Here is a 12,333-nt window from a genome sequence, read left to right on the forward strand (position 1 = left end):
TTTTCTATGTACATGCACATGCAATAGAAGATAGGTTGTACCTTGAAATGCCATAACATGGAAGATATTTCCTTTCAAAATTGCCACTTTCCCATTGAACAATTTGAAAAGTGGCAGTGCTCAACTTTAAAATCACTTGCTCTGATTTTTAGACAATTTTTTAATAGGAAATTAAAAATACTCTCAAGAAAGATAAGCCTAGCCAATGAGAAAAAGAAAGTCAAAAATCAAAAATCAAAAATTTCATTAAATAGAAAAATTAACTTAGACCATAGGATTAATAGATAATATTTCCATTTGCACAGTTTCCTAAGTATGAACTATTGGTAGAAAGGAGGTCACTTGAAAACTATAGTCTTCACCTATACATAGGCGTGACTAGTAAGTAAAAAAGAACTTTTTATCCTAGTTTAGATTTAATTTATTTTTGTTTGAAGATTACAGTGTTGCGTCATTTTTAGAGGCAACAAGTTGTCTACATATATCATTGTCTTTTTTTATACATTCAAAGCTATTATGAAGGTGCTCTATTTGATGCAAAAAATCATAGAAGAGCTAAACCAATCTCCTCAAGAAAAGTGTAAACTTAGGACCATACCAATTGAAGAATGATAGCTCACACATCCTCAATGAGACTCTGCCTAACTTAGGCATTCTATTAAACAAATAGTAGGCATCTTTCAAACAACCACATTTTGTATACACTTTGAGAAGATTAGTACATACAAACATACCTAGCATATATCTTATTCATATCACATGGGCATAGATTCTCTTTCCCTCTACCAATGCTCTCCTAACCACCAAGCATACATTTTGGAATTAGTTGAGCAACCTTGCTGGTCTTAATAAATCATAATTGACCACAGATAGCATAAAATTGTATTCCTTGGTTGAGTTAGCTTTGTAATATGAGCTATATTCTCCTAAACATTAGTTTAAAATAGAATTTTTTTTTTTTACATCCCTTTCTAATCAACAAAGAATTGAGCTGAATTTAAAAATAAAAACATACTTTATGAGCTCTTGAAGGCTTTGAAATAGAAACCTAAAGTAGGTCGCTAAAAGGTCATAAATTATTCACCATTCATTTAAAATCTTTGAACCAAATTATGTATTTTCATATAAAAAATGTACTTTTGATGTTGCAAGGTTGATTTCTTTAATGAATGTGCTAACATGTCAATGTGATGTTGGCCCATGGTTTTTAAAGACTTCAAACACACAAAGAAAATCCTAGTGTTTTTTAAAGACTTTGAACATACAAAACAAATCATGGGCATAAGTCTTGGTGTTGTCTGAATCGGAAAGAGGTTGTTAATATAATTAATTTTGTTGATAATTAGCCTAATAAATAATTAATTATTATATTAAGAACTAATGAATATTTTCTATTGTAGGGACTTGATGGGTGTGGATTTTTGGTTGAGCTAGTGATGCACAAACAAGAAGTAAAATGCATGATCAAGAAAAATAGTGAAGTGTTGCAAGTCTAAGGCTGAAATTTATTTTTTTAAATGTCTTCTTTTCCTTCTAAATGTACTTATTTGTTGGGAACATATGCAAAAAGTGTATTCCTAGAATTTTTGTAAGGATTTTTATAAAGCTAATGTTAGATTTGATATCTTTTATAAACTTCCATAAAATTATCTGTACAATTAAATATTGTCTTCAGTCTACTAATTAAAACCATGATTAAATATGACCTTGACTTATTTGATTTTTTTAATTTTCTTTAATATATTTTAAAATAAAATGAATTTAGTTTTGATATTTTGTTCTAATTTGTAATTATATTTAACATTTAATCATATTATTGGTTAAAATTAAATTATTAAAATGTAAACAAAGTTTAAGGAAATGTTATCAAATATGTATAATTTAAAGTATTTATTTTTGAAAAGTGTAACAATAAATATATAAATTTAAGTAGTTATAAATAATATTGAATACAACTTTAAAACAATTTGATTTAATTTAAATGAATTTCAGAGGTTGTGGTGTACCTTTCACTAATAAATTTGAATAAGAACAGAGATGAAACTTAAAATAATTTAGCTTTTAAAAAAAATAATGAAAAAAGAATTTTATAAATTAAAAAAGTTTTTTTATTTAAAATATTATTAGACTTTAAAAAAAATTAAATTATTAAGATTAAAAAAATCGTATTCCAATTACTATTTTTGTTGTTGCAACCAAACACATAATATGCATATCCTAACCACTCTTCTTCCAGGACCAAATGATATTCCAGAAATAAATTTAAGAATGCACAAATTCCATAAGTAAACTTATTTCAGCATAAATGAATGTTGCATTTAGTAATTCTTGCAACCAAATGGGCCCTAAGTGAGTTGCATATATAGTAGATTATGAGATGTGGTTATCTAAATGTAATGAAGTAGAAACCTATAGGGCATATATGTATCTAATTTTGAAAATTAATACAAATACATTATCCCCTGGGTGTGATGGATTTGCCTATCAATTCTACAAACATCTTTGGGAGCAAATTGGTCCTGATTTGCACAAAGTCAATCCTGAAGCATATCATTCTAAAAGCGTAGGAGTGATCATAAATAAAGGACATATTAAATTCATACCTAAAGCTGGTGATCCTGAGGACATATGCAACTGGATGCCCATCACCCTCCTGAATGTGTCTTATAAGATCATTGCCAAGGCGCTCTCTCTCAAAATCTGCCATATGCTACCTTTAATTGTGCGGCCTGAACAAACTAGCTTCATCAAATCAAAATATATTTTTGACAACATCATTGCTATCTAGGAAGGTATGCAATGGGCCCGTAAGTCCAAGCAGCAGGCTATCTTTTTAAAGATAGATTTTGCTAAAGCCTATGATCGCATTGAATGGCCTTTCATTTTGGCTATGCTTCAGGCTCTGGGTTTTGGTCTCAATTTCCTTCAGTCCATGGAGATGCTCTTTGGTGATGCTAATGCTTGGATCACCATCAATAATTCACAATCTGAAGCTTTTGGGCTTTTTCTCTCCATCAGGCAAGGTTGTCTGCTAGCTCTAGCACTTTATGTCCTTGCTGCTAAAGGTTTTGGTTATTTACTTGCTCACTCTATGTCTTCAGGACTGGTCTGTGGTATTTCCTTGCCTAATTCTTCCTCCCAGTTAGTCAATCGTCATTTTGTTGATGATTCTTTTCTTAGTCTTCTTGAAGATGAAGGAAACATTAAAAATGCTTTGAATTGTCTAGACACTTTTTGTCAAGCCTCTGGCTCTGCCATTCAATGGCATAAAATGCTCTGTTACCACCAGTCTTTCTTGCTAGCTCCACCTTGGCTCAGCCAGTTTCAATGGAAATGGGTTACTCATGGAGAAATCTTCCACTTTCTTGGCATTCCCTTTGCTTTCCAGGCTTCCCTTGTGGAACTTTGGAATGATGTGCTTGCAAAGATTAGCAAAAAACTTGATTATTGGATCACTAAGCCGCTTTCTCTTGCTGGTAAATTCTAGATTTGTTCTAAGATTCTGGCTGCCACCCATGTGTACTATTCTTCCTGTTGGGCTCCCTCCAAAGCTTCCTATCTCAAGCTAGAACGTTTGCTCAGAGATTTTCTTTGGGCCTCTGGTTCTGACCATCATGGTTTTCACAGAGTTGCTTGGGATTTCTGTTGTCTCCCAAGGGAATCTGGGGGTCTCGGCCTGCTTTCCACTCGGAAGCAGGGCCTTGCCCTCTGTGCTAAATGGATTATCAGAGCTATTTCTGGAGATGAAGCCTGGAAGATACTAGTAAGGCATTGCATTTCTTTCAGCTTCCCTATTAACAGACTAGCATGGAAGGGGATTGGTTTTCAGACCCTTCTCACTATGCGTGAACCAGTGGTCATAGAGGGCTCTTTTGTTATAAAGAGCATCTGGAAAGCCTGGGAAGATATTAAACCTTGGCTTCGTTGGGCTGGTGATGAGTTTCGCAATGGGCTATCCTTAAATCAACAGAACATTTGGTGGTCTCCCCTATTTACCATCCAGGGCACTCCTCTTGCCAAGACTCAAGGTGCCAGTGCTCTGCGTTTCTTTAAATGTGGCATCTGCACTACCAAGGATATTTTTTCAAGAGTCACCATGAATTTCAGGTCATGGGAGGATATGCAAGTTCAGTATCGCCTTGTTAGTTCCGATCGCCAGACTTTTGACCTTCTGTTGTCTTCCATCCCTATGCACTTAGTTCATAAAGTGGGGATTCAGTCTGTTCGTCTTTGGTGGCATGATTGGAAGTGGTATCCTGCCACTCCATTTACCAATTATAAGCCCAACATGGGGTACAGATGGCTTTCGCCCCACCTTTCAATGGTGGACACGCTTAATCAATGGTGGCATTTGTAATCTTCACTTTCTCAATGGAGAAAACATTTCGACATCATTTGGAGTGCCATTACTGAACCTAAGATTTCCCACTTTTCTTGGTGCCTTGCCTTCCAAGGTCTTCCCCTGGGGCTTCAGCTCAAGCACATTGGGGTTTCTGATCCTAGATGCCCCTTCTGTGGTCAACCTGAGTCCTTTTTGCATATTTTTTGTGTTTTGCAAGCATGCTCAAAATTATTGGCACTGGATTCATGATTTTTTCAAGCCTTTCAGACCCGAACCTTTTTCATGGCATATGATCCTGCTGGGTGATTCCCCCAAAATTCCTTGGAAGTTCTCTCAGATTTGGCACACCTTCAAGATTGAAATTTTTTTTTCTCTATGGAAAGATAGGAATGCAGTTTTATTCACTCACATTTTTTTGGATGTTAACATTGCAATGTACACTAAGGCATGCATTTGTAAGAATGTCATTATGCAAATACAAGTGCAAGCTAATAAAGTTGCCTTGGAAGTTGCGCACTTACAGGAATTGTGAAATCATTGGGGCAATGCTCCATGCACCATTGCCAGAGTGCCTCTGGATGCCTCGGTCGATGCCTCTTCGTCCCGTGGTCGTTGTTCCCAACGCTAGTCCTCTGACCGCCATTCACACACGCCGCGCCCCCAGGGTCCCCGCCACCGCTCTCCCAGCGGTGGGCATGGCAGTTGGAGGCGCCGCTCCACTTCCCCACCGCGTGGTGGTTTTGGCTGGTCCCCGGCTCCTCCCCCTGGACGGGCGCACTCTGGCAAGTTTCCTCGGCTGGCCTTGGCAATTTCTCCTCCACGGCCAGACAAGAAAGATGCGAAGACTACGACTACCCCAGATCCTGCTGATGCTGCTGACGGCTGGACTGTTCCCAGTCCTCCCCACAATCCCACTGATGCATGGGGATTTCATGATAAAGATGATCCTCCCTCTGCTGGCACTGCCTTGGCAGCTTAAAAGTTTTTTTGATGAATAGTTAATAGTTTTTGGCTGAGGCCTTGTTGCTTTTTCCTGCTTCAACCGTCTGAACTCATTCACGGGGTGATCCTGTATCCCCCAGCCCTTTTTTGTGAATTGTAATCTTAGTAAATTTTATTAATTGAAAAGGACTATTCATCAAATATATAAAAAAAAAAAATAGAATACATTGATTTAACAGAAGTATTACTATTTAAATTACAGATATTTAAAATAGGAGAATACAAATGTTTCTACTAAACACAATGCTAAATTTAACAGTTGATGTTAGTAAATACATTTATAATAATTTTCTCGTCTATATCCATCAGATTTATTGAAATTATACTAGAGATCCTCCATAAAATAATTTTTCGTTTTAGCAACTTCTTCTATTCCCAAAATGTTATAGGAACATTTTGGAAAACTATTATGAAACAAATTGTAGAGAAACATTTATTAAATAATTTAGAAAATGAAATTAGCAGTACTCTACTTCATCATGTAATTTTTGTCAGCCTTGCGACAGATGTCAGATAGAGACTAATATATATATGAGAGAAACTTACTAGACAATGGGAAGGGCCACTAAGAAGACTAAAGGAACTGAAATATAGAGTTTAATTTTAATAAATTCCTAGGCAAACATTACCAGTTGGGAATGACGAGGTCATAGATTTCGTATCATATTGTTGATGTTGTGATCAAGCATTACAACGATAATTTGGCTACACAAGTTGCTGAGAGTAGATTTTCCAGAAGGTGAGAAGTTATTTCCTGAAGCACACGCCTTAATGATTTCCCATTTTATTCTCAGCTTGAAGTATTATTGAACTCTGAGCTGAGATGATGTCAGTTAAATCCACTTTACTTTCTTTCTTGTCATAACTAGAGAATTTAGTCAAATCCACTTTACTTTATTTCTTGTCATAAATGATGAATTTAGTCAAATCCAATTTACCTTCTTTCTTATCATAAATGAAGAATTTAGTCAAATCTACTTTATGTTCTTTCTTGTCACTGCAATATGATTTTGTCTAATTTAATCAACGTATATTCCTTCGTTCCTAACTTAAATTGTTCTATCTTCCTTTTTGAACTGGGTATATTCTTTCCGTATGTTTTGTTTAAACTCTATTATTTCTCTAATGGTATATCTGTTTTCTTTGTTAAACTGGTCGACTATACTTCGTTTATTTTTATCCATAAAAATAATTAGACCCATTTTGTGAATTAGTAAATAAGAAATCCATACCTGTTTAATGTTATAAATATTCATGAACAAGTGATTTAGGAGAACATATTTTGGATTAGATATAGTAAATAATAGCGATCTTAGACAAAATATAAAGAGCTAAAATCAAATTCAACTTTCTTAAATTTCTATAATGTGACAAAAATCTTATTAGCTAGTAAGTCATACGTTGAGTACGTTTCTTGATATATAATAAAATCTAAATAAAGGTGGCATTTAATATTTTTTTTGTTGGTGAAAAGAGAGGAAAGTTAAAGAATGTAGAAAATGTATAGTTAAAATATTTGAATATGTAGCTTATATAATGGATCAATTGCCACTCATTTATTTATAGCTATAATTTCATAGACTCGCCGTTATTCATAAGGAAAAATTAAGGGAAAGTAGTCTTATATAGTGGTATAGAGGAGGATTCTCAGGTAGGCAAAGAAATTAAGATGTGCTCCCAATCTCTAGTGGGAAATGGTAAGGTTAAGGTGTTTATTTTTAAGGCCAAGAAAAGGAGAACTAAGAAGAAGATAGTAGATGAAGTTGGCACAATGGATGAGGGTGGAATTGTGATCATGATGAAACAAGGCAAACCCCCTTTAAGAATAAAGATGCAAAGTCTCTTAAGATTCCAAGAAAGAGACTACCCAATTGCTTCAAAAGATTTAAAACCCCCATGGAAATTAATATTTAAATTTTTATTATGAGAATGAAATGTTCATCTTGAATTTTAGAGGGTTCTCTATTTAACTGTGTGATTTTGAGTTAAACTCATTAACCCATGTTTCATGAGTAGTGATTCAACATGAATCCTTCTCTCATGAGAGTAAATGGAACACTTAGTACTCATTGGATCTAGGTCAAGCTCACAAGGGTGAAGCACTGGGATTCCCCAGGAGGTCACCCATCCTAGTACTACACTATCCTGAGTGCGCTTAACTACAAATTTTCCTCCGTGGTTAAACCCAAAGCTTGCAACCCCATTTGCAAAACCTTCACCAAGTGTTGTGCCTTATGAACATTCATTTGAAAGCCCCTTAAGCTCATCAATTGGTAAGTAGGAAGTATATTGTTAAGAGATATTTTAGACATGAAAGAGGAATTGACACTCTTATGTTGCAAGAGGTTAATAAAGCCATTTTTACCTTGAATATTGAACTTAAATGTATTTGTAATGATGCAATCTCCTTTCTTGCCAAACACTCTAGAGGAAGACAAGGAAAATCTGTACTCACCTTGAAACATAGTTGTTTGGGTGACTCTATCTTGTAATACTACTAAAATTTGTTATTTTTCAATCTATCCTCCTAATGATGTTTTTGAGAGAATTGGCCTATGGAAATGGGTATTTTGATTTAAAAATTATATCTTGGATACTTCTTTGTGACTTCAACATGATTGAAAATCTTGAAGATAGAGCAAGATGAACAAAGTTTGAATGGAAAAATAATGAGAAGGTTATCTGGTATAAAATTCCTAATAATCTTATGTTGTTTGATCCATTGGCAGGGAGAAAATGAGATCACAAAGGAATCTCATGCACATGATCCAACTATCAAAAAGAGGATAGGAGGATCCATTGTAGGGTAGATAGATTTTATCTTAATAAAGAGTCTCTCATGTGCATTAAAGATAGTAAGAGATAAAATGTCAAGATAGTCATGTTTCCTTATTTAACAACCATCCCATAGTGGCTTCTTTCTTCTCAATTGATAAAGCTCTACAAATGGAAAGGAGGATAGATAGGTTTTCCCTTAACACCTCACTTTAGATGATGAAGATTTAAAAGATGAAATATCAATAGTCAATTGGTTTAACTTGGGAAATATTGTTATAAGAGTGTAATTGATCAATGTGATTATAACACTACTTTGTGGAGGAATCTCTTTAAAAAATCAAGGAAGAAAATGGCGAAGGATTCTAGAAGGGATGAAGTTAATCTCTACACCTAGCTTTGTGATGTCAACAAGAAGATGCAAACAAATCCTTTCAATGTGTTGGCCATGTAAGCCATAGCCTATTCAATAGACCGCCTCAGTAAGATTTTAACTAATAAGGTTCAAGATTCAAAAAATAGAGCTCTCTTGAATTTGATCAATTGGGAGATACATACTCAAAGTTATTCTTCAATAACTTTAAATGGAATCAATCTAGACATAGAATTAATTATTTCTATGAGAAGGGTTCGATGACTAACTCTAAAGAAGATATCTTACATGTCTTTGCCTATCATAACTCTAAAAAAATTTCTTCAGATGATACTAACCAAACTATGGAGATCTCTAGAGATAAAATCAGTTTATTATTCCAAAAATGATCACGATTATGGATGCTCTTAATCTATGTTGTACAATCTTTATTGATAAAAATAATAGGAGCATCGAAAGAATGAGCAATGACAAGGCTCCGAGACCGTATGGTATGCCAATTTAATTCTACAAAGAAAATATCTCTTTAATTAGTATTGAACTCTTGAAAGTGTACATTGAAGCTTTTGGATGTATTCCACCATGTTTTAAATTCCACCAAACTAATTTTTCTAATCCAAAAATTGCAAATATGTTATTCTTATCAAAATGATATTTATATGAGATAAATTACCTTATAGTGCTCCATCTTTTCTATATTACATTGAAATAAATGGAGCCTTCAACCTTTATGTCAACCTCTCCACTGCATAGGTCATTCGAATAGAAATTCTTCTAGGATCTACTATAAGAGATTCTAACTCTAGAGACCATATTTCTTATCAATATATTCCATGGTTAATTCACTTTAGAAACCTTCAAAATCTATGTAATAGAAAGTGCTAAGCCTTGTGTCTTCATGTCTTTCAATTCTAATCCCCCCAATTCTTTTCTTCTATTACACCATTTTGAGGAATGATGTTTTTTTTTCACTTTTCTATCAAACTGAAGGAAATATCTAATAATTGGATATAGTTAATCTGACCAACATTGAATTACTAGATAGAAGAATAGTAAATACCATATGATGATATGATTTTTTGATAGCCATAGACTCTCCTAGCCATGGAAAGGAAATAGGATTTTGACTTATGTTACTTATTCTCTATCTAATTTTTTTATCCCTTTCCCCATGTCCTTAAGCTTGTAGAAAATAGAAAAATGAATCCATGTATACTAGAGGAACTTAAACACATTTTCATTTATTTAGGGATTCCTTTTTTTTCTATTTTATCTATTCTTAATGACATGTGGGAAGGGGGGAAAACTAGATAGAGAAGAAGTTACATAAGTAAAATGATTATTTCCTTTCCATGGTTGAGAGTATCTCGCTTTGTCTAAAAATACAGTCTTCATACACTAATTACTACTCCTCTATTTTCTTATTTAATGTTATCTAGATTAACTATATCGAATCATTAAAGATTTCCTTTGGCCTAATGGAAAAGGAAACAAAAAGCATAATGTAGTTTCCTAGGAATGGTGTAGTAGAAGAAAACAATTGGGGGGATTAGGATTAACAGATATGAAGACATGAGTCTTAGCACTCTCTATAAAATATATTGCCAAGGCTTCTAAGAGGAATGAACCATGGAAGATATTTTTTAGAAATAACATCTATATAGACACCCTCACTCATGCTAGGTTTTGGAAGAACTTCTAGTGAGATGACCTATACAACTTGAAAGGCTTGACATAAAGGTTGAAGGCTCTATTAATTTCAATTCCATATGGAAAAATGGATGACTACATAAATCATTTTATCATAGGTAACTATAGTTTTTATAAGAATAATACAATTTTTGGAGGAAATTTTGTTTGGTGGAATTTATCTCATGGTGGAAAACCTAATTGACTCCTCAAGTGTGTTCATCCAAAAAGTGGACTTTAAAAGATGTAAACTATTTCAAAGAGATTATTAAGGACATTGATCTCATCAGCTCACAAATTCTTGTGAGTAGGCTTGAAATCCCTCAATCTCAATGGAGAACATAGTTTGCTTTTTACAAAGCCACTAGCTTCTTTAACCTCCTCAAAAGTTCTATCCCTTCCTCTAAAAAAGTAGCTTCTCTGAAATGTCCTAATGGAACTCCCCTTCCTGATGACAAAGCCAAATATATATATGCTCCTAACCCACATGTATGTCATAATTGACCACCATAATGTGAAGTGGAATCTTAACTTCGACCATAGCACTTGGACTAAATATCTCATAAATTTTTGGCATTGTTCCCTTTAACCTAAACTATTCTATTTACTTTGGTTCTTTCTTCTGCACAAACTATGATTTAGCAAACCAAGTAGAGAGAGAGATATTTATTCTATTTGCAAAAAAAATTGAATCTTTTTTCCATGGATTTTTTGAATTCTTTTTCTCTAAGGAAATTTGGAATCTTTTGAGACTTACCCCAAATAGAAAGTTTAACATAATGCATATTATTTCTTGTAATATATTGAGTAGTCATAAATGTAGTAATTTCTTTTGGTCTACTCTTTCTTTCAATATAGTTTTTCATCTATGGAATATTTGGAATGATGACTTATTTAGTTGTAAGAATAGACATCTTACTCAGCCTCTGAAAATTCTCATATATTTCAATTAAAAACATATTAATACTCAAAGATATTAAAGCTCAAAGAACACAAGTTCATGTGACTGCTAAATGCAGGAAGAGAAGAAGTTCATTTGACATCCATATCAAAGCTCAAAGAGGAAGTTTTAGACAAGTACACATCTATCAACCTCACACAAAGAGATATGATTTTATATTACAATTAAATATTTTTTAGATGAGACTAGGGAGAGTGAAATACTTGATAAGAAACATATTTCACTTGTGGCCTCTAAAGATACACATAAGTCCAAAGCACCATCTTCTTCTTCCACATCAACCTATACACTCCTTGGCCACCATCCTTGAAGTATCTTAGCTAGAGGAAGAGATTCCTCCTTCATAGTTCCTACTAGGAGATCTTATAGTTATCCAATTGTTGATAATCAAGAAGTTGAACATCTTACTCCTAGGACTACAACTATTGCTTTCAAGATAGAAAAAGAAGCTAAAAGATAAAATTTACTCACCTCTTAAGCCTCATCGACATATTATTAGACATTTTCATTATGATCTAATGTACCTATGAAGAAATATGAGCTTCCTAAACTATGTGCATTAGATTCTAAGTTGTTTAATCAACCACTGGGTCATGAATATTGTAAAAAAAGTGAGGTTTCTAGTTAGGATTTGAAAGAAAATATATAGTGGACCAAATATATCATGTTTCATATATGATTGCATGTAATATAGGTTTTGTTTTTACAAGCCTAAGGTTCAACACACAAAGTCATATTGTTTGTGTCATATATGACATATTTCATACTATTATTAGTGAGACAAATAACTAAGTGATGAATTTTGGTTCACCCATATTTGTGCACTTGACCATTAAGAATTATACTCTTTGATTATTATATACCATCTTTTATTTTCTTAGTTAAAATAATATTGAATTATGTTAGTCAATAATTTCTTGAAATTTTTATAAAAATAATATTTCTCACCTTATTGGGAAGAGAATAATGTTGATGATGTTTTTGTCAACTTGGCTGTCAGATTAGCTAAAATTATGAGTTAGCAAGGAGGAGAAAATTTGAAAAATGATTTTATTTCTCTCAATCTCTATGACAAGATACTTAGTACAAGGATTGATATATTGAATCTTAGACTTATTAATAAACATGATTTTTGGAGTATTGTGTAATAGTTATGATAATTTGAAAAGGAAACACACTTTATGAGTTCTT

This window comes from Cupressus sempervirens, chromosome 5 (assembly GCF_028749045.1).
Source record: "Cupressus sempervirens isolate cs-2001-9-10 chromosome 5, ASM2874904v1, whole genome shotgun sequence".
NCBI lineage: Eukaryota > Viridiplantae > Streptophyta > Pinopsida > Cupressales > Cupressaceae > Cupressus > Cupressus sempervirens.